A 26,847-nucleotide genomic window follows, 5' to 3' on the forward strand; every position below is an offset into this window, starting at 1 on the left:
AGGCATTACTAGCAAGAATTGAATGTGTATAATTAACAGGCAAGTATTAGTATGTCCCCAATAGGTATTTATTTAAATTATAATACCTTTTCTTAATTTCTCTAGCTTTCTGACTGCCATCTATTTATTAATTTAAAGGGAAAATTTTAAGAAATGTCTTGAAAATTGCTTTCTCTACATGTTTTCTTATTGTAGGAAAAAAACTACAATAGTGAAGTCATATTGAAGTAAAAATAATACTGTTGTTTTGATTAAATTAATTATAATCAGCTGTCTCTCTTTTTTTAATTTTTTATTTCATAAATGTGGATTTACAAAGTGCAACTTTTGTATTGTGGCTTCCCCCCCAACCTCCCTCCCTCCCGTGGCCCTCCCCTCTCCCACTCCCATCCCACCCTTTATCGAGTTTCATTTTCAATTACCTTCATATACTGAAGATCAACTTAGTATATACTAAGCAAGGATTTCAACAGGCTGCATTCACACAACCGCACAAGGTATAGGGTATTGTTCAATTAGTAGTGTTTTAAAGTTTCATAGTAAAACACATTAAGGACAGAGATCCTGTGTGGGGAGCATGTACCCAGTGACTCCCGTTGTTGATTTAACAATTGGCACTCTTATTTGTGATGTCAGAAATCACCCAAGACTCTTGCTATGAGCTGTCTAGGCTATGGAAGTCCCTTGAGTTCACTGACTCTGAACTTTTTTAGTCAAGGCCGTGTCACAGTGGAGGTTCCTTCCTCCCTTCAGAGAAAGGCGCCTCTCTCCTTGATGGCTGTTTCTTCTGCTGGGGTCTTGTTAACCAGGGTCTTTCATTTAGATTGTTTTTTGCCATCGTGTCATGGCTTTCCATGCCTGTGAGACTCTCATGGACCTTTTAGCCAGATCTGAATGTCCCAAGGGTTGATTCTGAGACAGGAGTGCTGTTTTGGGCATTTGCCATTCTATGAGTCTGCTGTGTGTCCTGCTTCCCCAGCTGTCTCTTTTAATAGAAAAGAGGAAAAACAAGCATCGTTTTAGACTCTAAAAATATTATAGTGTACAATATATCTATATGATTTGGTAAATCTTTCACAGTTATGCTCCTGAAGTAATGCTAGGATTGTGTTGAAGCTGAGGGGGACAGACACTGGGAAGTCTTTTCCCTAATACCAGAGGGGCTTCATGCATCATTTGTGGGAGACTAAATTACCATAATGGACAACCTGGGTAAGAGATAAGGAGGGCGATTGATAATGATTATAAATAAATAACTAAATAAAATATTGTTTCCATTCAGTTAAGAATAAACCTGATTGAGTATAATAGATAATTGAACTCATGGGCTTTTCTAAATAATTTGTATTTTTCTAACAAGCTCCCCAAATTATATGATCTGGGGATAATACAGTAGTCTGAGAGTGTAACATTAACATGATCATGATCATGTGGCTTATAGTCTCCATACTCTTATCTCATGGCTACATATATGACCAACACACTGTGTTCTAGGAAGGAATAAAGAAAATGATTTTGCAGGTAAAACTTCCTCCTTTATAATCAACATTCCAACAAAAGTATCTCAATGACTTCCACTTTCATCTTAGTTATCAAGAAAATACATCACAACAGATATTTTTGCTCATGTGTTGTGAATTACAGTAGCAGCTATTAAGCAAGATAAGCTAACAGATTTTATGCAAGTCTTGTTGATACACATGAAAAAATATAAGAAAATGTTCAAAGTTAGCTCTTTGTTCTTTATTCAAAAATAAAATTAAGAAAGCAAAAATGAATTGAAAAATAACAATACAATTTTAATACATTTGAAGGTATTACATGGAAAATTAACATTAAAAGCATAGGGCCTAAAAATCTGATTATGGATGGAAAATAAATTATTCAGAAACAGACAAACTGAAACAAAGCAGAAGATCAAAATAAACATTGAAAATAAAAATGATTATCCTATAGTGTGCATATTTTTAGGTAAAAATCATTTTCCTGGCTGGCGCCATGGCTCAACAGGCTAATCCTCCACCTAGTGGTGCTGGCACACTGGATTCTAGTCCCATTTGGGGCGCCGGATTCTGTCCCGGTTTCCCCTCTTCCAGGCCAGCTCTCTGCTACGGCCCGGGAGTGCAGTGGACGATGGCCCAAGTCCTTGGGCCCTGTACCCCATGGGAGACCAGGAGAAGCACCTGGCTCCTGGCTTCAGATCAGCATGGTGCACTGGCTGCTGCGTGCTGGCTGCGGTGGCCATTGGAGGGTGAACCAACAGCAAAGGAAGACCTTTCTCTTTGTCTCTCTCTCACTGTCCACTCTGCCTTTCAAAAAAAAAATCATTTTCCTAATATACAGAGATGGTGAATTTGGGAGGTTGACAAGGAGTGTGGTGTGATGGGGTTGATAAGATGCTCTAAGTTTAATGAGTTAGACATTTTAATTTGAGACATCAACCTAGTGAAAAACAATCTTCCTTGTTGTTCAGTTATGTGTGTATTCACCCTTAAAGGCAGTGTATGGTATCATTTCAATTTCCACTCTTTCAGAGACATTCCTCCCATCAAATAAATGAGTCTATCTTCATTGTCTGTTTCAGAATCAATAACAGTAATAAAGTTACTGGTTTCCATTGTGTTACTGTATCCAACTGATATATATTGATTATAATTCTATAAAAGCGCTTTTGTAACATTTTGAAATGTCATGCAGTGTTACATTCTAGATACCATATTTATTGTTCAAAACATATATTTCCTCTATTTATTTTTCCTGTACTTGGAGTATGAGGTCTCTGCCTGGCCCCTCCCATGGGTGGGAGGGAGCAAAATGCTGTCATGGCAGTAGGGACTGTAGCAGCCATGTATATGGAGGGAAATGGGCTTAACATTAGCTGTGAATGAAGAGGATGGGACACCTTCTATGGCAGATATTGACGTTTCTGTGTCTACCCCAAGTGGCCCATGGTGTCTGTCCTTCCCTCCAGGCCACCTGTTCCAGCTCTTAGTGTGCGGTGGGAGAGGGACCTGCAGGCCTGAGAGACAGCATAACAGCAGAAAGCAAGGCCTAAGGATGGAGGCCTTCTGACAGTTGGAATGGGTTGTACATTCAAATGTGAAGGAAAGTCTGGTTGAGAGGGCCCCCCAGGGCTTGCCTTCAATCTCCCCTGGCTACTCATCAGGGCTACCCCTCACCACTGAGCCTCTGAGTCTAAGGAGAGAAGGGGTTGCTGGCTGAGCCCACCTGGCTGGTTTTTTTCAGGAAGTCTGTCAACTGACACTGGTTCATTTCCAAAAATATATAATTTACTAAAAAACAGCTTGCCAAACCCATGGTAACCAAGGTGTGGTAGTTGAAATGGAGTTTCCAGCCAGCTTGGCTCATTAGCAGCTGTTCCTCTCCTCCCATCCCACCCAGGTGCAGTTGTCAGGCCAACAGGGCTGTGACTGCAGATGTCAAATCAAGGTCAGGATGATGGTTCCCCTGATGTGATCTTATGTAAAATATGACAATGACATGTGCTGAGGTCCAGGACATGGGCAGCAACTGCTATCCATGTGGTATAGAAAGTTCCAAGTGCACAAAGCTGATATGTTCCTGAAAGCATTCCTCTAGCCTTGGCAAATGGTGGTGATTGGAGCAGGTACCAGATCTGGTAACAGTGTGACAGGGTATCTGTCATGCCCAGGCATAGCCACATGGTCTTTATGGAGCCAATAAGAGCAACACCAAACCAGAAGGCCAGACCATGGGCCCTCCCTGATTACAGCATGTGGAGTTTGAATGAGAGTTATATTCCATGCAAATCTTCCTCTTTGGTATCTACGATGTCCCTGCTGCCACCTGAAATCCTGTCATAGCCTTCCTCACCACCTGTCCTTGCCACATTGGACATCCTGGCACTGACCCTGCCATCCCTGCCACAATGTTACTTCCCACCACTACTTGGGTTGACCACATTCTATATCAGAGTAGCTGGGTTTGAGTCCAGGCTCTATTTCCAACTCTACTTTTGACCAGTGCATACCCTGGGAGGCAGCAGGTATGTGGTCCACATTTAGGGAAACCTAAATTCAATTCTAGATTCCTGGCTTCAGTCTACCTCACCCCAAGTGTTGTGAGCACTTCAGAAGTGGATCAGCAAATGGAAGACTTATTCTCTCTCTCTCTCTCTCTCTCATATTTGGAAATGACAGGGACATAAAGGTCATTGAAATTTGAAATTTGACATATAAAAAAGCTATAGAATTTTGGCATAGAAAAACCAAAATAATGTTTTATCTGGTTTTGTCCCTATACATATTCTCTCCTTCATGTGACTATAATTTTATTTATATATATATCACATTAACACATGATATGCAGTTTTGCTACATTCCTTTTCCATTTTCTTTTTAAAATTTTATTGGTTTATTTATTTACTTGAAAGACAGTGTGACATAGAGGGAGAGATAGAGAGAGAAATCATCCTTATTTTTGTCAATTTAAATAATTATGGGATAGATTTTCTGTATGTGGGATCATTGCATCAAAACATAATGAACAGATAGTTTCCTAAAAATCTTCATGTTCACTTCCACAGAAGCTGTGACAATTTGAATTCCACACAGAAATCTGTGAGGGAGCTAATTCCTCATGAAAACATTTTCAATTTGGGGGACTTTTGCTCATGCGTTAGGTGACAAGTGTATATCTCTATAGTTTTCCAAAAATACCAAATTTATGCACCATTTAGTTTATGCCTTATTTTTAGCACTTGTGTAAATATAATTTATGATAATGAAATGTATCCCTTCAAAGTACAATGTTGGGTGAGTTTTAATAAATATAAACATTAGTGTAATCACCACACTTGAGATTTCTAATAATTCCATCATTCCAGAAAGCTCCCTTTGGATTCACTCCCTCAAATAGCCCTTATCTAAGACAACCATCTTACCACATTTTCTCCAGGATGGTGTTTTTAACATTTTTCAATGATGAGAATATCTGTAGTTCTATAAATTTACTCTAGGTGATACAAAATTTTAATCCCTAATTAATGACCCTTATGAATAGATCTTCGGTGAAATTCTTGTAAAAATATTGGTGTGTATTTTTTTTTCTTTTCTCTTGGGAAAATACATAGAAGTGCAGTTGGTAACTCATGGAATACGTGTTTTAATTGTGTAAATTTGTCAAGCCACCAAATGTTGTTCCATTTATATTCTGAACAGCAATATATGAAAGTTTCAGTGATTCCACATCCTAACCAATGTTTGGTATCCTCAGTCTTCTTAAATTTAGTCAGTCTGCTGGTATTTAGTGATATGTGAAAGTGTTTTAATTTGAACTTCCATTAATAGGACTTATGTTGAGTTTCTTTTCTTGACACTAGTAGGCATACACAAAGCTCCTTTAAAACATCTTTTGAAGTATTTTTCATGTATCATAGGACTTACTGTTTTATTATTATTGAATTATTAGAGTTCTTCATATGTCTGATTTATAAAAGTTTGGCTTGGCTGTGGGCATTTCATGTAGCAAGTAAGATGCTGCTTGGGATACTTACATTCATATCCGAATGCCTGCTTGCAACTTTTGGCTGCACTTTGGATCCTACTATCCATACAGGAGCTTGGAATGAGTCCAGGGCTATGATTTTTAATTAGGCACTGTGAGGCTGTTACAATCATTTGGGGAATGAAGCAGCATAGGGAAGATCTTCTTCTGTCACTGTATCTCCCTCTCCACTCCTCTCTTTTTAAAAAGATTTATTTATTTTTTTGGAAGGCAGAATTACAGAGAAGCAGAGACAGAGAAATCTCCCATCTGTTGGTTCATTCCCCAAATGGCCACAAAGGCTGGAGCTGGGCCAATCTGAAGCCCAGAGCCAGGAGATTTTTCTGGCTCACTCACATGGGTGCAGGGGCCCAAGGCCCTTCCACTGCTTTCCCAGGTCATAGCAGAGAGCTGGATCAGAACTGAAGCAGCCAGGACTTGAACTGGAGCCCATATGGGATGCCAGCACTGCAGGGGTTGGCTTTACCCTCTACATCACACTGCTGGCCCCTCCATTTCTCTTTCTATATCTTTCTCTCTGTGTGTATCTCTCTCTGCTTTTCAAATCAAATGAATATAAATACATAATTCAAATCTTGGTGAATTTATTCCCCAAGTAAGTGGCTTCCATGTAATAGTCATGTATTACAATGAGAATACATTTTGGGAAGTTCATCATTAGGCAATTTTGTTACTGATGAACATCACAAAACATATCTACACAAGTCAAGATCTATGCCATTACTTGTCAATATAATCTTATGGGATAACTTGGGGTTCTGTGTGGTATGTCATTCACTGAAGCTTTAACTAACCTTTAACACTTTGATTACATGAGTGCATTAGTTGAATATCATCAAATGAAATCAGGTCAGTTTTTGGACTCTAGTAGTCACATATTTGAAAAACAGAGTTCCAGAGAGAGAAGGAGACACCCTCCACAAACACACAGGAGAGAGAGAGAAAGAGAGAGAGAGAGAGAGAGAGAGAGAGAGAGAGAGAGAGAGAGAGACATCTTCCACATGCTGATTTACTCCCCAAGTGGCCACAACAGCCAGGGCTGGACCAGGCTGAAGCCAGGGGTCAGGAGGTTCTTCTGGGTCTCTCATGTGGATGCAGAGGCCCAAGCACTTGGGCCATATTCCACAGCTATCCTAAGTGCATTAGCAGAGAGCTGGATTGGAAGTGGAGCAGCCAGAACATGAACTGGCACCCTTATGGGATGTCAGCACCACAGGCAGCAGCTTTATGCACTATGCCAAAATGTCATTCTCCCATTTTAACTCTTGGTATGAGGTAGTTGAAAATCACAATATTTGATCTTTCTTAAAATTAGCTTTACTGTTTTATGTCCTTTTCATTTTAAAGTATGTTTTTCATTTAGAAGGTGGTTTTTCATGAGGATACACACACACACACACAGAGTTGTTGGAATTGTGATGGCATTTCTTCATATTTTAAAATAAATTTGGGGAAATTCATGTCTCAAATTACTGAATTTTCTTAGCTTTATTTGTCTGAAAGTCAGGGTGACAGAGGGAAAAATAGAAATGAATCTTCTATCTGTAGTTTTAATCTCCAAATACTTGTAATAGACAGAGCTATGTGAAGCCAAAAACAAAACAAAGATAAAAACAAAACAAAACTCAAAAACACAATAATCTATCTAGGTCTGCCACATGAGTGGCAGGGGCCCAAGCACTCAGTATATCATTTCTGTCCCCCAGACACAGTAGTCAGATGTGGAGGTGGGATTTGATCAGAAGTAGACTAATATGGGACATTAGCACCCCAAATGGCAACTTAACCCACTGCATGACAATGACCACACCGACATTGAGTTTTATAGTCAATGCAGGTATTATGACTTTCCACTTCATTTGGATCTTCTTTATATACTATCATGAATATTTTGTTTTTCATAGCATGGGGTATTACATAATATTTGTTATTTGTTCCCAAGTAGAGAAAGTTTTCCACTGCTGGTTCATTCCCCAAATGGCCACAATGGCCAGAGCTGGGCCAATCCAAAGCCAAAAGCCTGGAACTTCTTCTGGATCTTCCATGTGGATACAGTGGCCCATGGACTTAGGGCATCATCTACTGCTTTCCCAAGGAATAGCAGAGAGCTGGATCAGAAATGGGACAGCTGGGACTTAAACTGGCACCCATATGGGATACTAATACTGCAGGCAGTGGCTTTACCTGCTATGCCACAGTGTCGTCCCCAAATATATCTTATGGTGAAAATACCCTAAGTTCTTTCTATTAATTTTCATTTGTTTTAAAATTTCTTATGGTAAACAAATTTCATTTATTTCATAAATGCAGATTTAGGAGCATAGTATCTAAATAAACATTTAACATTTACTTAAAATAAAATAAGCATTATCATTATGTATTGTCACTCTACTGTGCAATGCAACAACAGAACTTTCATCCCCAATGTGTAGTGTAGGATTTTACTATCACTTGTACCATTTACATTTTCCTATCCTCTCTCACCATAGTCGCTTCAGACTCTGGTAACTATCCAAATACCCCAACTTCTGAGATCAGCTTTATTATATTTCACATATGAGTAGAATTTTGTGACTTATTTTTCTGTTCCTACCATACTACCTAGATCCCCCTAGTAACAGGTGTGTTTCCTAATAGGGCTTCAGACTCTGCCAACTCCCACATACTTCCCCATGATGGCCCCTGGAGTATGCTGGGAAAACTGGGAGGCACCTGCTGCAACTCTGATGGAAGTCTCATTCAAGAGGTGACAGTGACAATGAGTTTTGTACATTGAGCATGAATCAGCAAGGCCCTGCTAGAGTGGTAGAACATACACACCCACAGGATACTCATGGACTTATTCACATGCACAGTGGCACAACCATGAACTACACAGGGGAATGCAGTCCAGGGTGGGGAGAGCAAGAAACAGCTGGAGTACAGCAGGAGCTAGTTTTTCAACCTACAGAAAACTGACCAGTCTCTTGCTGCCTCTGCAGGGCCAGAAGAGAACAGGAGGAGAGTAGGACTTGGAGAGATGGGGCTGCTCTTTGTGACAGGGATGTCTGCCACTCTGAGTCAGGGTCCTCCTAGTGTGCAGATATCCTAGGTACTCTCAACATCAGCCTTAGTGTTGGGCACATGAGTGTCAGGAAAAGTAAGAGTGATCCACCCCTTAACCCCTCACCTGCATCAAGAAAAGTGTCCCTGTTCTTCATACAGATTGTACAGCTCAAGATCCCAGGCAGGCTGTGCTCAGTTACACTCTCCCCTTTCCACCATTCCAGGAGGACTCCCTGGAGCCCAATGTTGACAGCACAAGAGATGGGGCAGTACTAGAGCAGAAGGCATCAGATTGGATCAGCAGGGCTTGTGTGAAGACTCTTATGTGGAGGAGGTTTTACCATTGTATTACTCAGTTCTTATTGAAGGAATGGAAACAGAGTATGGGAACCTTAGGAAGATGTAGTAGGTTTGTGTGGGGACTCATTGCAAAAATTTTGATTCAAAATTAAAAGGGCTTAAAAAACTGTTACAAAATATAATTGCATTGGGGGAAGGAGGATGGGTTTGAGGTAGAGGCTTGCAGGAACCTGGGACCTTGTATAGCAAGTGTAGAAGGCACTGGTATAGCTGGTCACATGGAATACCTACCGCATATCTTACTTTTTGCCCGTTTCCTAGAGAGACCCCAAGATCTATCCCTGGAGATTTTGGTTATTCAGTGTGTTGAGGAGGCTGACTTTGGCCCTAGTATCTGTGGAGTGTACCATTGTGACAGGGCTGGTTCCATGATGTCACTGTTGCCTAGCACCCCTCTATGTTCTACTGCAGTTAGAGGCTTACTGACTTGGAGTTTTTTTTTTTTTTAATTTAGGAAGCTCATTCATCACAGGAGAACACAGGTGGCTGGGACCTGCTTTCTTCATTTCCTGCTGAGTTGGGGACAGTCTCTACAAGGTATGTGGCCCTGACTTCTCCTGGCTAATGAGGAAGGTGATATTTGCTGTACCCCCAGTGGTGTCCACTGTATACTGCATATGAATATAGTTGTTTCTGACCCTGTGGGATGGGTGCAAATTTCCCTTTGATATGGATCTGTGGAGGGACATGAATCCCTAGGGAGCCATTATAGTCAACAGTGATCTCAGAGCTGTGGGTGCACCAGACTCAGAGACTTCATGACCTATAATGTGATGGGAATGGCCCTTTATGATGGAAAATGTGGCTGCTGGAGGATACTCATAACCCAATCTGTGTGAGGAGCTGTCTTCCTGTGTGTCAAAGAAGTTGGACAAAGACTCTAAGTCTGATGCTCCCTCTGTCCCTGTACTTCAAAGAAGTCACCTTTCTGGAAACTAGACTCCAGGTGTCATACACCTGTCTGTGGACCTGAATCTTCCTTTGATGAAATGGACAAGAGCTCTGTGAAGGGTAGTTCCCTGCAGTTCTCCAGTATTGTTTTATGAAAATGTTTTTGTCTTGTAGCTTCTTGCAGATATGGGCCCTGAAGGTGTAGTAGGCAAACGGGTGAGCAGACACCATGGCCAAGGATGAGCAGTTACAGACCTGGATACTCCACAAAGGAGGAAGAATCCAACCTTGTTCTGTGCCTGTGGTCACAGGGCCCTGGGATCCCTCAGGACAGACAGGCTGCCCTGCTGCCCCTAGACTCCAAGTGCCTCTGGTCATTCACCTGAGTCTCCTTGTTGGTTGCAGCATTACAAAGGAGGGAAGCAGGTGGGGCCTAGGGAGGAGAAGGATGTGAGCTGCTGCCTAGTCATAGATGGGTTGGGGTTCCTGCAGTGAGTCATTGGTCTGCATCTCATCCTAGTTGTGAGACCATTTTTAGAAACACCTGCCTTGAGATAAGACAGGTCTCCATAGGGTTGGGACCCTGTTTCTGGCTGCCATCACAGTGCTCATCCTGGTGAACATTAGATTAGAGCTGACTGACCCGGTGAGTGATCCAGGGTAACTGGCAGGGATGGAGCTGGATGTGAGGTAGTTGTGGTTTATGCAGTGCTGAGGCCTCTTCTGCACAAGGGGAGGGCCATTCTGAGGTCTCACTCTGTGCCTGATTGAGCTTGCCTTTTTCTGCACCATTATATAGGTTGTGTCCCAGGGTTAAAGACATCTATTCCTTAATTGTGGCCAATGGTCAGAAAGGAGCCAGTGGGTCCCTGAGTCTCAGGGGGTCAGGCTAAAATCTCTTAAAGAAGGCCCAAGGGGAGCCACCATCTTAGAAAAAATACGATCCAGAAAATAAGAATTTCAGGGTAGGCCTTGTAAGTGTGCTTAAGACGCAAACAAACATGAAACTGTTCTTCCTATCTGAGACTACAGTCAAATTATGCAGATTTCCAAAGTCTGGTGTAGTTGATGGAATCATTACAATGTAAGATGGAGGTGTCTTCTAACTTGATGTAGGCTTATGGGCAGCTTTGGTTTTTTTCCTTGATGGATATGCAGAGATGTGCCTGTATTATGTTCCTACTTATCTCAAAATCTTCAGTAAGTTCTTGGTAATTGTAAAACTTGCTCTGAGGTGTTTTGTGGGAAGTTAGAAAGTCAACTATAACAGTTTAGTTGGCTGGGAGAGCAATGCAACTTCCTATCTGAGACAGACTGTGGTCATCCTGAAAACCATCCAGCACAGTTTGAAGGCCAACTCTATACTCATGAGGGAAACTGTGGGCACTGAGGTGGCAATGTCTTAGGGTTCTGTATCCCAACTCAATGTTGTAAAGGAGAAAAAGCAAGAATCAGAAAGATTCCTGGGAAACTCAGATCTAGCTGAGGTAACCAGCAAGAGGGGCTAAATTCCAGCAATTGTAGTGGACGATATTGACAAGTAATGGTTCAAAGATCATAATAAATAAGAAAAGCTATATTTTAGCAGATATGGGGTGCACAATAACCTATGAGTCTTTCTAGTTTAATGACTAGATGTGTTGACATGTCTTCGGATATGTAAGTTTTTATCACTTGAACTAATGGTTCCATAAAACATAGACACTGTTAAGAATTCAATAAAAATTCTAATATACATGTGCATATTTCCAACCTGAAGTAATTTTTCCCATTTGTTCTCAAGCCTCATAGTGAGCATCAAGATAAAATTGCCTCAAATACACAAATATCAAACAAACTTGAATTTATTTGTTTTAAATCTTAAGTTGTTATATAATTTTTATTTTCTTGAAAGGCACATACAGATACAGAGAAATAGTCGTTCATTTCTCCAAATGTCCACAATAACAAGTGCTAAGTCAGATAAATCATGAGAGAGGAATTCAATGAGTACCTCTCATGAAAGTGAAGGACCCTTATGGGGGAGAGGGACAAGAAACTAGGCCTGGGCAAATATCAGGGGCTTCTTAAGAGGTTAGATGTTCCCCAGAGTCTAGCGGGCAGGACATTCTCTGGGAAGGAAAAGTCAATCCCCTTCAGAGAACCTCTAGGCATGCCCAGAGCAGAACTGCCCCTCCCCTCTGGGAAACCTCTGGGCGCACCCAGAGCAGAGCTGCCCCTCCCCTTCGGAGAGTCTCTAGGCGCGCACTTATGATGTCACTGCGACCGGCCAATCCTGTAACACCTCAGCACTCTCCCTCAGCATTCTCCGGTATGCTAATTGTCCCTCCGAACCAGCCAATCCCGTGCCACCTCTGCATTTTCCACCAGCACTCTCCACCAGCATTCTTCGCCAGCATTCTCCCATATGCTAATGGTCCCTCTGAACTGACCAATCCTACGCATGCGCATTAGGAATATGCTAATTCGTTGCCTATATAACCTGTGTGAAACTGCTGCTCAGGGCTCCTCACTACCTGAGGTGGGGGCCCGTTTGCGCAAACGTTCAATAAAAACCTCGTGCTTTTTGCATCAACTGGTCTGGAGTCTGGATCTTTGGGCGTCCTCCCGAGCAAGTGGGCATCTCTGCAACTGAGAGGTCCAACAAAAGGAGCAAGGAGCCATTCACTTGAGTTATCATTTGCTGCATCCCAGAGTGTACAGCAGCACAAACCAGAAGTAGTTGGGATATAAACCCAGGCATTCATGTATCAGATGAAGGAACACCAAATAGTGATTTAACATCTGTGCCAAACATCCACTCAATGGTGAGCAAATTGACATAAAAATATAAGGCCATCCTATAATAGCATACTGGGATGTTATAGAAGATCAGGCAAGATTAGCCAGAGCTGGCCCAGATCAGCAACACTGTCCACCAGACCTCCAGTACAAAATTCACACCTAAAATAATTATTTTTAAATTTCATGGCACCAGGTAATGTCATTTCAAGCAATTAAGATTGCCAGCTTTATCAAATAAAAAGTGCAGAATGTTTGGTCTAATTGGATACATACAGTACATTGAAATACCATACATTTTGAATACCATAGTGGGCAAATTCCCAACATTATCATTTTAGTCTGATATAATGAATATACACTGGAGTAACATTAATAACTTTGAGAATTAATTTTCTTTCTTTTTTTTGAAAGGCAGAGTGGACAGTGAGAGAGAGAGAGAGAGGGAGAAAGGTCTTCCTTTACCGTTGGTTCACCCTCCAATGGCCGCTGTGGCCAGTGCATTGTGGCCAGTGCACTGTGGCTGGCACACCGTGCTGATCCGAAGCCAGAAGCCAGGTGCTTCTCCTGGTCTCTCATGCGGGTGCAGGGCCCAAGCACTTGGGCCATCCTCCACTGCACTCTTGGGCCACAGCAGAGAGCTGGACTGGAAGAGGGGCAACCGGGATAGAATCTGGCACCCCAACTGGAACTAGAACCTGGTGTGTGGGCACCACAGGTGGAGGATTAGCCTAGTGAGCCGTGGTGCCAGCCAATTTTCTTTTTTAAAGATTTATTTATATATTTGAAAGTCAGTGTTATACAGAGAAAAAAGGAGAAGCAGAGAGAGAGAGAGAGAGAGAGAGAGAGAGAGAGAGAGAGAGAGAGAGAGGAAATTCACTCCTTACTGAAGCTGTTTATTGAGCCAATAGGGCTGGTGAGCACTTTACTCAGAAAGTAGCCCAGTACAGGCAAGACTCCCACAATGCTAGCAGGAAGCCCTTGCAGACAGGTACTGCCCAAACCACACTGAAGCCCCTGTCCCCATCTCACGTGCAGAGCACCCCAATTTCATCTGGGATACCCTCTTCCTTTCTATACTGCAATTGTCAAGCATGACTCAAGGTATCCTGCTGCTAACTGGCTTAACTAATCTTCAAGTTGATCAGAAAAACTCTGGTTAAAAACCAAGGAAAAATGTGGCCAAGTTACCTCATCCAGGCTGCTCATTCAAGCAGCTCCCAGAACAGGCATTGGTTCACTCCCCAATTGGCTGCAATGGCCAGAGCTGGGATGATTTGATGCCAGGAGCCAGGAGCTTCATCCAGGTATTCCCACACAGGTGCAGTGGCCCAAGGACTTGGGCCATTTTTTTTGCTTTCCTAGGCCATAGCAGAGAGCTGCATTGGAAGTAGAGCTGCTGTGACTTGAACTAGCACCAATGTGGGATGCTGGCACTGCAGGCACTGGCTTTATCTGCTACACCACAACACCAAACTTGAGAATTAATTTTTAAATTTGATTTTGTGGAAGCATATAATATCATTTTCATGTCATAATTGACTTTTTCATTCTTTAACATTATGCTACATATCTTGATCAACATCTTTTTTTCTTACAAAAAGAGCTTTATTATATGTTTTTATTATGTGCTTCAATACTGCATATCATGATTTCACTTATTCTCATACTGGAAGAATGTTTACCAACATTTATTTACCAAAATTTATATATTTATTTGAAAGACAGAGTTACACAGAGAGAGGGGAGGAGAGAGAGAGAGAAAGAGTGAGAGAGAGAGAGAGAGAGAGAGATCTTCCATCCACTGGTTCACTCCCCAGTTGGCTGCAACAGCTGGTGCTGTGCTGATCCGAAGCCAGGATCCAGGAGCTTCTTTTGGGTCTCCCACTTGGGTGCAGGGGTCCAAGGACTTGGGCCATCTTCTACTGCTTTCCCACTCCATAGCAGAGAGCTGGATTGGAAGTGGAGCAGCCAGGTCTCAAACTGGCACCCATATGGGGTGCTGGCACTGCAGGCAAGGGCATTAACCCACTGTGCCACAGCGCTGGCCCCCAAAATTTATTTTTTTTCAAGTTTTAAACTTCATTTCAAAGACAGTCATGACAAACATCTAAATAATTATACACTTCAAATCAAAATTTATTTTGCCAGGGATTCCAAGGTAGCAGAATAGAGAAAGATCAGACTACACTAGGCTAGAAGAAAATAATAAAAAAAGGTAAAGAAAGTGCATTTTCAGGAGTGAGTTGGAGGGAAAACTGCAGTGAAGATTCTGTGGAAGGAGGAGAGACATTGTGGATCTGTATGGAAGGTGCAGATGTGCAGCAATGTGCACAGACACACCACATAACCCCAGAAGCCAAGAGCTGGAGAAAGTACCAGCTTTGGAGGGTGAGGTGTGATCAGACTGCAGCATCCTGTAACACTGGTGATATAGTCAGAATGAGAGCCTAGTAGACTACACTTTGAATTTGGCCAGGAGACCTGAGGGGAACAGGGTGCATGCTCACCCAGGAAAAAAAGGGGCATAATTCTTTCTACCTATCTATCTCCCTCACACACACAACAGTGCCTGGAAACCAACTGAAAGAGGGTGGGTGCCATTTGGCATATAAGTACTTAGCAGCTATAGCAGCTCTTGTGCACTTGCCCAGAAACTAGCAAGGACAGATGCCATCTTGGCAGCTCCATACAATGGGGGCAGATAAGGTGCCATGCTGACATTAGCAACAGTTGAAGAGACTCTTGTATGTGCCCAGTAACTGGTGGGAAGAAGGGGTGATTTTGAAATGAGTAAGCTGCAGCCAGTGTGTATTGTGCACATGTGGGATCCAGGGATTTTACCAGAGGGAAAAAAATCCATGTTTCCCACTGTCTTTAAGTCTGCTGGTTTGATGGGGCTGGGCACCCATGTACAACTGTGAGGTGCCCCCAGCTTCTCAATGTATTGCTGCCATGAGGTTCAAACCGTCTATGCAGTATACTCACATGCAGCTGGCTCTGGGAACATCTCTGCCTCTCTGTGAATGGGGCCAGGCTAGTGGGGCAGAGTGGATCCTATATACAACATGACTGTGATTGTGCCTTGTGGGATAACACTATGGGAACTCTGTGACTGAGAGAGTACAGGGTGTTGCTGGTTTTCTGGGTAATTACTGTTTATATCTCCACACACTCTGAGCTCCCTAATTAAGGTGGGACATTTCAGCAGGATCTGTGCTCATCCTTTGTGCAATTCATATACCAGCATAGGTGAAAGTTACACCCACTGGGGCCTAACACTCAGGCATTGGACACCTTAGAAGAGCAGAGGGAAAGGTGTGATGATGCCAACATAGGTGGTCATTCCCTCCTTTCTGTTGACAATTAAGAAGACATACCATGTCCAAAATGGGTGTGACCCTGTATACTCACTATATCCTGGAGCACAGACTAGAGCCCCCAGGACACACTCAGCTCAAGCATCTGGGTAGTCACTGAAAGAGCAGATGCTCCACTAAGCCACAGAGGCATAGTTCAAAAATAATCCATCAAAGGAAAAATCCAATAAATGTTTCCACAAATGCCTAAAAATAAATGCAGAAATTCAAGATAAAGAAAAAAGAAAACAACATAATTCCACCAAAGGAATGCAAACACTTCAATATTAGACTTTGAAGATGAAGAGGTTGATGAAATACCTGAAATGTAATTCAAAAAATTAATCAAAGTGGCCGGCTCTGTGGCTTAACAGGCTAATCCTCCGCCTTGCGGTGCCGGCACACCGGGTTCTAGTCCCGGTTGGGGCGCCGGATTCTATCCTGGTTGCCCCTCTTCCAGGCCAGCTCTCTGCTATGGCCCGGGAAGGCAGTGGAGGATGGCCCAAGTGCTTGGGCCCTGCACCCGCATGGGAGACCAGGAGAAGCACCTGGCTCCTGGCTTCGGATCAGCGTGATGTGCCGGCCACAGTGGCCATTGGAGGGTGAACCAACGGCAAAAAGGAAGACCTTCCTCTCTGTCTCTCTCTCTCTCACTATCCACTCTGCCTGTCAAAAAAAAAAAATTAAAGGATTAAGAAGCAATGAGAAGGCCAGTACCGTGGCTTAACAGGCTTATCCTCTGCCTTGCGGCACCAGCACACCGGGTTCTAGTCATGGTCGGGGTGCTGGATTCTATCCCAGTTGCTCCTCTTCCAGGCCAGCTCTCTGCTATGGCCCGGGAAGGCAGTGGAGGATGGCCCAAGTCCTTTGGCCCTGCACCCGCATGGGAGACCAGGAGAAGCACCTGGCTCCTGGCTTCAGATCAGCGAGATGTGCCGGCCACAGTGGCCATTGGAGGGTGAACCAACGGCAAAAAGGAAGACCTTTCTCTCTGTCTCTCTCTCTCACTGTCCACTCTGCCTGTTTAAAAAAAAAAAGAAGCAATGAGAAAAAATTCAAAAATGAAAGAAATTCATAAATGACATGAAAGAAAACTTGTTCCATACAGTTGAAATTTTTAGAGAATCCAAAATAAATTATTAGAAATGAAGAGTTAAATATGTCAAATAAAAAGGCAGTGGAAAGTCCTAACAACAGACTGGTTGAGGCGGAAGAAAGAATATCTGAGCTAGAACACAATCACTGGGAATTTTTCAGTAAGAACAACAAAAAAAAGAAGAAGAAATGAGAAAAATTTAAAACAGTGTTGGAAACTGTTGGTATACTATCAAAGGACCCAGCATATGGGTCTTAGGAGTTCCTGAAGGTGTGGAAAGAGAAAATGGATTAGAAAACATATTCAGTGAAATAATTACAAAAAACTTCCCTAATTTGGAAAAAAAAAAAAAAAGAGAAGTCAAAGTACACGAGGCACACAGAACTCCTTATAGCCAAGACAAGAAAAGTCTTCATCACAACACATTACAATCAAATTTTCAACAATAAAACACAAAGAAAAGATTCTAAAATGAGCATAAAATACCAAATTGCTCTCACAGGGTCTACAACTGCACTCACATCTGAATTCTCATCAGAAACTCTGCAGGCTAGGAGAGAATGGAGAGACATAATACAAGTCTTTGAAAAAACAGTCAACCCCACATACTGTACCATGTAAAGCTATCATTTATGAATTAAGGTGAAATAAAGAGCTTCCATAACAAACAGAAATTGAGTGTCACCACTCACTTACCCTTACAAAAGTTCCTTAAGAATGTGCTACACACAGAAACACAGAAAGACTTCATTATGAAAGAATGTGAAGGCAGTAAAAGTACAAAAGAAATATAAAGCAAACAATATGAATATATATAGAAAAAAATGACAGGGCCAAGCCATTACTTATTGATCATAACCTTGATGTAAATGGCCTGAACTCTCCAGTTAAAAGATACAGACTTGTTGAATGGATTGAAAATCGAGACCTGTCTATTTGCTGCCTACAAGAAACACACCTCAACAGCAAGGAGAAATGCAAATTGAAAGTGAAAGAATGGGAAAAGTTATTCCACACCAATGGAAAGCAAAAAAGGGGCTGGCACCATGGCTCACTTGGTTAATCCTCTGCCTGTGGTGCTAGCATCCCATATGGGCACTGGGTTCTAGTCCTGGTTGCTCCTCTTCCAGTCTAGCTCTCTGCTGTGGCCCAAGGGGGCACTAGAGGATGGCCCAAGTGCTTGGACCCCTGCACTCACTTGGGAGACCAAGAGAAGGCACCTGGCTCCTGGTTTCTTATTGGTGCAGCACCAGTGGCCATTTGGAGAGTGAACCAATGGAAGGAAAACCTTTCTCTCTGTCTCTCTCTCTCTCACTGTCTATAACTCTACCTGTCAAATAAATTAACAACAACAACAACAACAACAAAAAACCAAGTGTAGTCATCCTAATATCAGACAACATAGACTTTAACCAAAATATTGTTAAAAGATTCAAAGAAGGGCACTATGTGGAGATTAAGTGATCAATTCAACATAAGATGAGACAATAATAAATGTTTAAAATCCAATGCCAGGGCATTTGGTTATTTACAAGAAATATTAACAGATCTAATGGGAGACATAGATTCCAATACAATAGTAATGAGAGACATCAACACTGATTTTCCTCAATGGACAGATCAACTAGACAGAAAATCAACAAAGAAACAACAGAGCTAATTGATATTATGGATTAAGTAAACCTACATGATATTGACAGAGCTTTTCATTCCACAGTTGTAAGACACATTATTTTCATCATTGTATGGAACATTCTATATTATAGACCATATGCTAGGCCATAAAGCAAGTCTTAGAAATCTTAAAAAATCTGAATCATGCCATGCATCTTCTCTGACCATAATGGAATTAAACAGGAAATTAACAACTCAAGAATTTATAAAACATATGCAAACACATGGAGACTGAAGAACATGTGCCTGAATGAATAGTGGGTCATAGAAGAAATAGAAATAAAAAAAAGTTCTGGAAATGAATGAAGATAACACAACACATCAAAACTTATAGAATACAGCCAAAGTAGTGTAAGAGGGAAGTTTATAACAATTGAATGCCTACATCAAAAAATTGGAAAGGCACCAAATAAACAAACTTTCAATACATCTAAGGTGTGGGGTTTCAAAAATGAATGAGACAGAACACAGACATTTTCACATACAGAGTGCTCCCCAGATTGCTCTGGCCAGCACTTTTTATTAGAGGATACCAGCAAGCCTACAAGCTAGCAAGCACATAGGCACAGTGGTGTACAACTTTAGGTGGGAAAGGAATCCAGTCTGGTGATCCATGACAGAGAACAGAGCAGTGGTGTAAATCTTCAAAGACAGGTCCATTCAAATACTTGGAAGTCTACAAATTCTGGAAAACATGCCAGGTACCAATTAATGTCCATTAGCCCCCTGCTGTCTCTGCTGCCACATTCCTTTGAGGGTAAGTGTGCCCATTCCGCAGCCTCTTTTGGTGGATATCAGAAACTGTGGCTATGCCTCTAACTTCAGGGGAGTGTGCTCACTTAGGCAGCATCCTCTACTTCCCCCTTTTCTTTATTTTAAGCATAGATCTAGATTAGGTATGCATGAGATGATGCATGTATCAAACACAGGATGAGGACCATAATAACTGGTACCACAAAGTGCAGCAGCCAATGCAGCCAGAATCCCAATTGCCACCATTCAGGCTTAATATTTAAATGAGAAATTTCATTTCTGATGTTATCAATTTCCTTTTGAATTAAATTAGAATTATCTGTGATGTTGAAACAACACAATCCTGGAAATTATTGTCATCCAATTTGATGTTTAAGTGGTAAATAATCAATAGCAGCACAATTTTTTAATTTAATGAATTCATTTTTACATAGATACAACTTTAGCAGAACAGTGGTTCTTTCCCCCTAACCCTCCATCCCCCTCCCATCCCACCTCCCATTCCCTCTCCCATCTCCTTCCTCATTATGGATCATTTTTAGTAGGACTTTATATACAGAGGACCAACTCTATGCTAATCATAGATTTCAACAACTTGCCCCCATGCCAACACACAACATGTAGGGTACAGTTTAGGGAGAGAATTTGCAGTTGATTCTCATATTACAATTCAATAGGGACAGAGGTCCTACCTGGGGAGCAAGTGCACAGTGACTACTGTTGTTCCTTTAACAATTAACACTCTTTTTATGATGTCAGTGATCATCTGATGCCCTTGTCATGGGCTGCCAGGGCTATGGAAGCCTTTTGTGACCATAGACGCCATTGGTATTTGGACACGGCCATAAGCAAAGAGGATGTTCTCTTCTTCCTTCAGAGAACAGTGTCTCCTTTGATGACCTTTTCTTTCCTCTGAGGTCTCACAGAGATCCTCCGTGTAGGATTTTTTTTGTCAGAGTTTTGTCTTTCCATGCCTGAAATGCTCTTGCAGGCCTTTCAGCTTGACCAGGAAGCCTTAAGGGTTGATTCTGAGGTCAGAATGTTATTTACTGCAAAAGTCATTCTAGGAGTCTGCTGTGTGAACTGCTTCCCATGTTGGTCCTTCCTTCCTTTTTAATTCTATTTTTTACCAGGTACTTGATGTTATTTATATTATCACTTTTAAACTTAGACTGGTCTATCTGTTGCAGCATAATTTTGTAAAACACCTTCATGAATTTGAATTAACTCTAAATGCAGCGATGGCCTTAGCAGTTTTTTTTTTTTAAAAATAGGCAAGCTCTTCTAGGAAGATGGGTGATAACAATTCCAAAAACAGGATAACAACACAGGGTTTCCTACAGGTATCTTTACTTCAGGAGTAACAATTGTTAAACAATAAGAGCCAACAGGGAGAGAAAAGCATAACATAATGATTAACAAGATCAAAGTAGAACTGTATGTAAGTTGAGCAAAAATAGTGGTAAATAAAGTCTCAGGAGTTTCTATGTGTTTCTGTTGTGCAGAAGCAATCAGCAATCAATGACTTCATATCTCCCCAGGTGGTCGATTTGTCCTGGGGGACTTGCAATGAAGTGGCTTTGTTTTTGATTCTTTGAAAGAGGGTGAAACAGTGGCACTGAGTTTTTGTCTTCTTTAGCTGTAAAGGAGGAATTGTATCCTGTAACTGCTGGTGCCAACTCATGGTGTCTGTAGGTCAGACACAGTGGGCTGGAATCCACACAGGACCTGTAAAGGCATAAAACAGAAACAAACCCTCTTCCCCATGTTTTGAGTGGTTTAGAGCCCTTTGAGTTAGGATGGGGGGGCTACTTATAAACTAACAGTCATGGTTCTTCATGAGCTGGATGGGAATGCTTTTGTGATAGGGTTTCAGAATCAAGAGAGGTAGAATTGAATTTTGAAAAATAAGTTAAATTATTAAGTGTAAATAAAAGAATGGCCATTTTATGATTAATCTCCCCAGGGGTGTTTCCCCCTTTTCTTTTGTTTTTAAAGAAGGGTTTTAAGCATATGATGGGCGTGCTCAACAATGACTTGACCTGCAGGATTATGGGAATGCCATGAGTAAGTTTAATATCTTATAATTGACAAAAATGATTGAATGCAGAAGAGGTATAGGTGGGCCCACTATCAGTCTTTAATTGAATAAGTTTGTCCATGACAACCATGATTTTTCATTTGGAGAAATAGTTTCTTTATAGCAGAGATAAAAGGAAATTTTTATATATATTTTATATAATTCATATATTCTTTTGCCACATTACAAACTTATACACTTTAAAAAAACAGAAGTAGGGGGCACAAGTAACAAATCTTAGATTATGGATAATGCTTTACTTGTCAAGATAAAACTAATGTAAATGGTTTATACCATCATCCTTCCTCCAAATAGATTTTTATAAACAAATGTCTGGGCTTGATTTATTAAAAAAAATTGAACACGCCGGTGCCGTGGCTCAACAGGCTAATCCTCCGCCTTGCGGTGCCGGCACACCGGGTTCTAGTCCCGGTCGGGGCACCGATCCTGTCCCGGTTGCCCCTCTTCCAGGCCAGCTCTCTGCTGTGGCCAGGGAGTGCAGTGGAGGATGGCCCAAGTGTTTGGGCTCTGCACCCCATGGGAGACCAGGAGAAGCACCTGGCTCCTGCCATCGGAACAGCGCGGTGCGCCGGCCGCAGCGCGCTACCGCGGCGGCCATTGGAGGGTGAACCAACGGCAAAAGGAAGACCTTTCTCTCTGTCTCTCTCTCACTGTCCACTCTGCCTGTCAAAAATTAAAAAAAAAATTAAAAAAAAAATTGAACACAATGACATAGCAAGTAGATTCTCCTTTAAGTGGAGTTGTCCAAATGTAACCTGAATGGGTATTAATAATAACATGTCAATAAGAGAAGGATTTTGATAAAGGACAATGAGTTATGTCCATTTGTCAAAGCTCATTGGCATGATGGCCTTGAGGGTTGAAAGCAGCAAAAGGAAAATAATGAGGAGTTTGATCACATTGGGAACAATTACAGATTGTTTCAGGAACATCAGGAAGAGGAATTTTAAACTGTTTATGGAGAGATTTAGCTGATTAATGAAAAATTCATGACTGAAGAGGATCAATAAGTAGGACACTGACATGTGAAGCTTCATCCACATGTCTGTTGCCTTCTGAAAGAAAACCTGGTAAAGAGGAGTGACTGTGAATATAGCAGCATGCAAAGGGATTGGCATAGCAGAGTGTAAGGTTAATAAAAAATGACTAAGTAAATTAAGATCATTGGTAGTGTTATGGGAAAACAGCAGCAAAGAAATTATTATTACCCTAGATTTTTGTCTCACATGGAAGAAGAATTTCCAAGCTGATAAGGTAAAGAGAAAAGCAATATTTAAAGGTTTAAAAGCAAGATTTACTAGAGTCAAAGACCTCCAGCCAGAATGGCATGAAAGGGAACTGTAAGAAAAGCAAAACCCAAGAGATTCCATGGCACCCGCACCTGAGGTTTTTTAAGTACAATTTCTTAAGTACAATTTTAAAGGAAAAAAACTTGACAGATTGGCATTCAGCTAAGAGGCAGGGACAAAACCCATCAAAAGACCCAATTTGCAATCCTTTTCTTATCTGGCTTGCTTATGTTAAAAAAAAATAAATCACAAGGGTAGGATGCCTAATTTGTTTTCACAATAAACTGGGAGCTCAGGAGCTCACTACTTGCCTGCTATTCTCATGGTAAATTTGTGAGATTCTAAAGACTGGGCAGGCAGGCACTTCTGACCTTGCTAAGGACAACTTTTTGGAGAAAGGAAGCATTTTACACCCCCAATTCCATTCCGACTACCCTGATTGCCTATTAACCCATCTGACTTCTCACAGCCTAATTTGAGCATGTGGTAAATGAAACAATAAATTATAACATATCAAGAATCAGCAATAAGATTAAAGGGTTGATCTTTAAAGAACCCTAAGGCCAAAATAACTGCTTTTATTTAGATCTCCTGGGTTTTAATTTGGGAGGTCATCCATTCTACCTTGCTGAGGGAACAGGGGGATATTACTTCCTTTTGCAACAGGACAACAAGGTTAATGAAAGGCATCCCAGGATTTCTTTGGACCTGGAGAACAGTCATGTGGGTCCTTTCTTGAACAATGAGCACTTCTTTGCCAGGACCTTTACATATGTTTGGAAATATCTCTTAAATATATAACACAGTGTAGCTTGCTTAGCCAGCAAACTTGAGCACACACATATGAAGCATTTTTAGTTTCTTTCTACCAATAGATTTAAAACATCTTACAAAGAGATTTAGGTCACATGAATCAAATGTGTCTTTGATTTAATTTTAGCAGTTTAAATTTATGAGCAATCTTTCATTTATAGGCTAATTAAGACAGAGCTCTAACTAAATTTTCCTATGTAGGTGTACAATATATACACACATATAACACAACATACAAGACAGAACAATGAAGCAGTTTTGTTAATAGTTTCCTAAAATCTTTAGCTGTTTTTTATTATCATCAACCATTTTAATTTTTTTTAATTTTTTTAAAAAATTTTTGACAGGCAGAGTGGACAGTGAGAGAGAGAGAGACAGAGAGAAAAGTCTTCCATTGCTGTTGGTTCACTCTCCAATGGCTGCCACAGCCAGCGTGCTGCAGCTGGCACACTGCACTGATCCGAAGGCAGGAGCCAGGTGCTTATTGTAGTCTCCCATTGGGTGCAGGGCCCAAGCACTTGGGCCATCCTCCACTGCATTCCTGGGCCATAGCAGAGAGCTGGCCTGGAAGAGGGGTAACCAGGACAGAATCCAGCGCCCCAACCAGGACTAGAACCCTGTGTGCCGGCACCGCAGGCGGAGGATTAGCCTATTGAGTAGTGGCACCGGCCTATCAACAACCATTTAGAATTACATGCTGCTCTTAATAACCTAAATTAACCAAACTTTGGTGAAGTTGGAACCTGTAGTACGTGATTGGCTTTATCTGTTTACAGAACTGTTCCAGAGTATTGAACACAATAGAGGTCAGGGAAAAAGACATCCTTTTAAACCTAAAATGACACATTTAAACATAGAACCAACAAGGTTTTAGTTTCATGACCAGCAGATATGGTATATAAAACTGTGGATGACAAAAATTTTAAATAGCCATGTTTAAAATTACAAACCTATTAACCAACAAGAGGTGCTTGCTTACTCCATACAATATCTTTTAAAAAAATCACTTGTAGGATTTTGTAAGAGAAATAACCCTTTTAGGCCTCTGGGCCTTCCTCGTTAAAATAACCATCATATCTAGTAACACAAGATCATTAGACTTTAATCTTTAGACATTTGTATTGGCAGCATTTTATATTATAAAGACTTAAAATTTAGCACCACTTCATATCTTGATAGTACTTCTAATACAACCCAAATAGCCTGATGATTTGGTGTCTCTACAAGATGAGAGACATGTCCTTTGATATTTCCAGGGGCCTATCTGGAAATACCAAAGTCCAAAATTTTTGGAACTGAATTTATGAATGCCTGCCAAGGATGCCAAAAAGGCTCAAAATCCAAAACATCGGGTCGAAATAGGATCCCTTTACATCATGACATCATATAGATAAAATTTGATCATTGTTATAAGGTGATTATATGCATTTGAGAATAAGCATATATTTTAAACAAAGCATAACCCAAATAAAAACTCAGCTGTTTTAAACAATTAGAACCTAGCAGAGACATTAAGATAACATAATAGGTTAAGTTAACACAACATCTGCATCTCTTTGGTTGTTCCAAAAGTGATAAATAAAACCTTAAATTTAAGAGCTGGTATATTGAATCAAATCCCATAATTTGGATGTCTTAACAGGGTCAGAACTAGGGAAGAGAGAATAGCTTACTGGAGCTGGCTAGAAAACTGAGCAGAGTCACTGATTAAATAAAGCTATCAAAAGGAGATGCTGCAGGTTTTTAAATAGATTTTTAGCAATATTTTGGAATATTTACTAACACATGCATTGTAAAGTCTTCATTGCTGTAACAGAGGATCAGATTTTAGTTCTATGTCAAATAGATGAATAGATTTACATTTTGAAATAACCCTCTAGGATTCTCCACATTAAGACAACACTTTTTTTTTTTTTAAAGAACTTTAAAATGTGCCTGTTGGGTCACATTCATTGAATAAAGTTATTAAAAAGTTGGAAATGTGTTCCCTTTGAATACTAATGAAGATAATTATGACATTTAACATAAGTGAGTCAAATTCAGTATTTTACAAAATTAAAAAATATTTTAAAAAGTCTGAAACTTAAAAGAAAGATGACAATTATTTCTAACCATGTTTGAAGGGTGCAGCATGCTGTGGTAGGAAGGCTGTGGTCTTGTTGAAGTCCCTGCATTTTCTTGTGAGATAAAAGGTCTATGGCCCAGTAAATTATTACTAAAAGTTCCAACATGAGATGGCTCTAGAGGAGGCCGCGTGGTAAAAGTGCTTGGTAAAGACAGTCTCCGTTGTTTCTCTAGGTATCGTTCAGCTAACTTCTCATAGTGCACATTGAATTAAGACAACACTTTTTAAAATATGGTAATACATCAAATTTCAAGCCTAGTTATTTCCAAGTGGTGTTGAACTATTTTCATATGGACAATTTAGGAAAACATGTTAGCAAGCCCAAGTGGTTTTTCTATATAGACACATTCATCTCATTAGCGTTACCCAATTTTACATTTAGCACTTAATACCTAAATGACTTATGATGCTGATATTATATTATATTATATTGTATTATGTCTCTATCTGAACTTAATCAAAATCAAAACTGCATTTATCTATAACTAGTACTGATTACCCATTGCTGTTTTCATCTAGTACTGATTGATTACCCATTTCTTTAGCACTGGAAACCTGTTAAAATATATATTGCAAAATAAGTTTGACATGTTACAAAGCAATAATTTTGAAGGCAGCAATTCTGCTGGATTCAAAGAGAGAGATTTTTCTCAGTATTCAGTTACAAGGTGGGGACAACCTGTGACAGTAACTATAGGGTTAAATTGAAAAATCTTTCTCATCTGTGTCTGTATTTGGGAGCAGCAAGTTGACATATGAGCCTGAAGAGCCATGGGAGCCCAGGGTGGGCCTGCTGGAGCGGGCACTGCCATCATGCCTCATGGTGGCCTGGGGCTGCAGTGCATGTCTGAACCACCAGAATGCAGGTGGCCGTGGTGTGGGTGAACACCACCACCGCCGTGAACGAGGTGCCTTCCCCGCTGTGGAGTTCTTGCATTGGCAGAAGCCAATACAGGTCTCAGGCAGGTCTGTGCGAACATGCTCTACAGTGCGAGCACACCCAAGCCCCACCT

General features: G+C 41.0%; 1 protein-coding gene and 1 pseudogene across 1 annotated transcript in view; one reads left to right on the forward strand and one right to left on the reverse strand.

Annotated features, from left to right (window-relative positions):
- LOC133755059 (protein-L-isoaspartate O-methyltransferase domain-containing protein 1-like) overlaps positions 1–26,371 on the reverse strand; it is a 28,264-nt pseudogene extending 1,893 nt beyond the window's left edge.
- The window catches only part of LOC133755253 (sodium-dependent neutral amino acid transporter B(0)AT1-like), a 628,988-nt gene that overhangs the window by 85,408 nt on the left and 516,733 nt on the right, over positions 1–26,847 (forward strand).

The sequence above is a fragment of the Lepus europaeus genome, unplaced genomic scaffold, assembly GCF_033115175.1.
Source record: "Lepus europaeus isolate LE1 unplaced genomic scaffold, mLepTim1.pri SCAFFOLD_3_1, whole genome shotgun sequence".
In the NCBI taxonomy this organism is placed as follows: domain Eukaryota; kingdom Metazoa; phylum Chordata; class Mammalia; order Lagomorpha; family Leporidae; genus Lepus; species Lepus europaeus.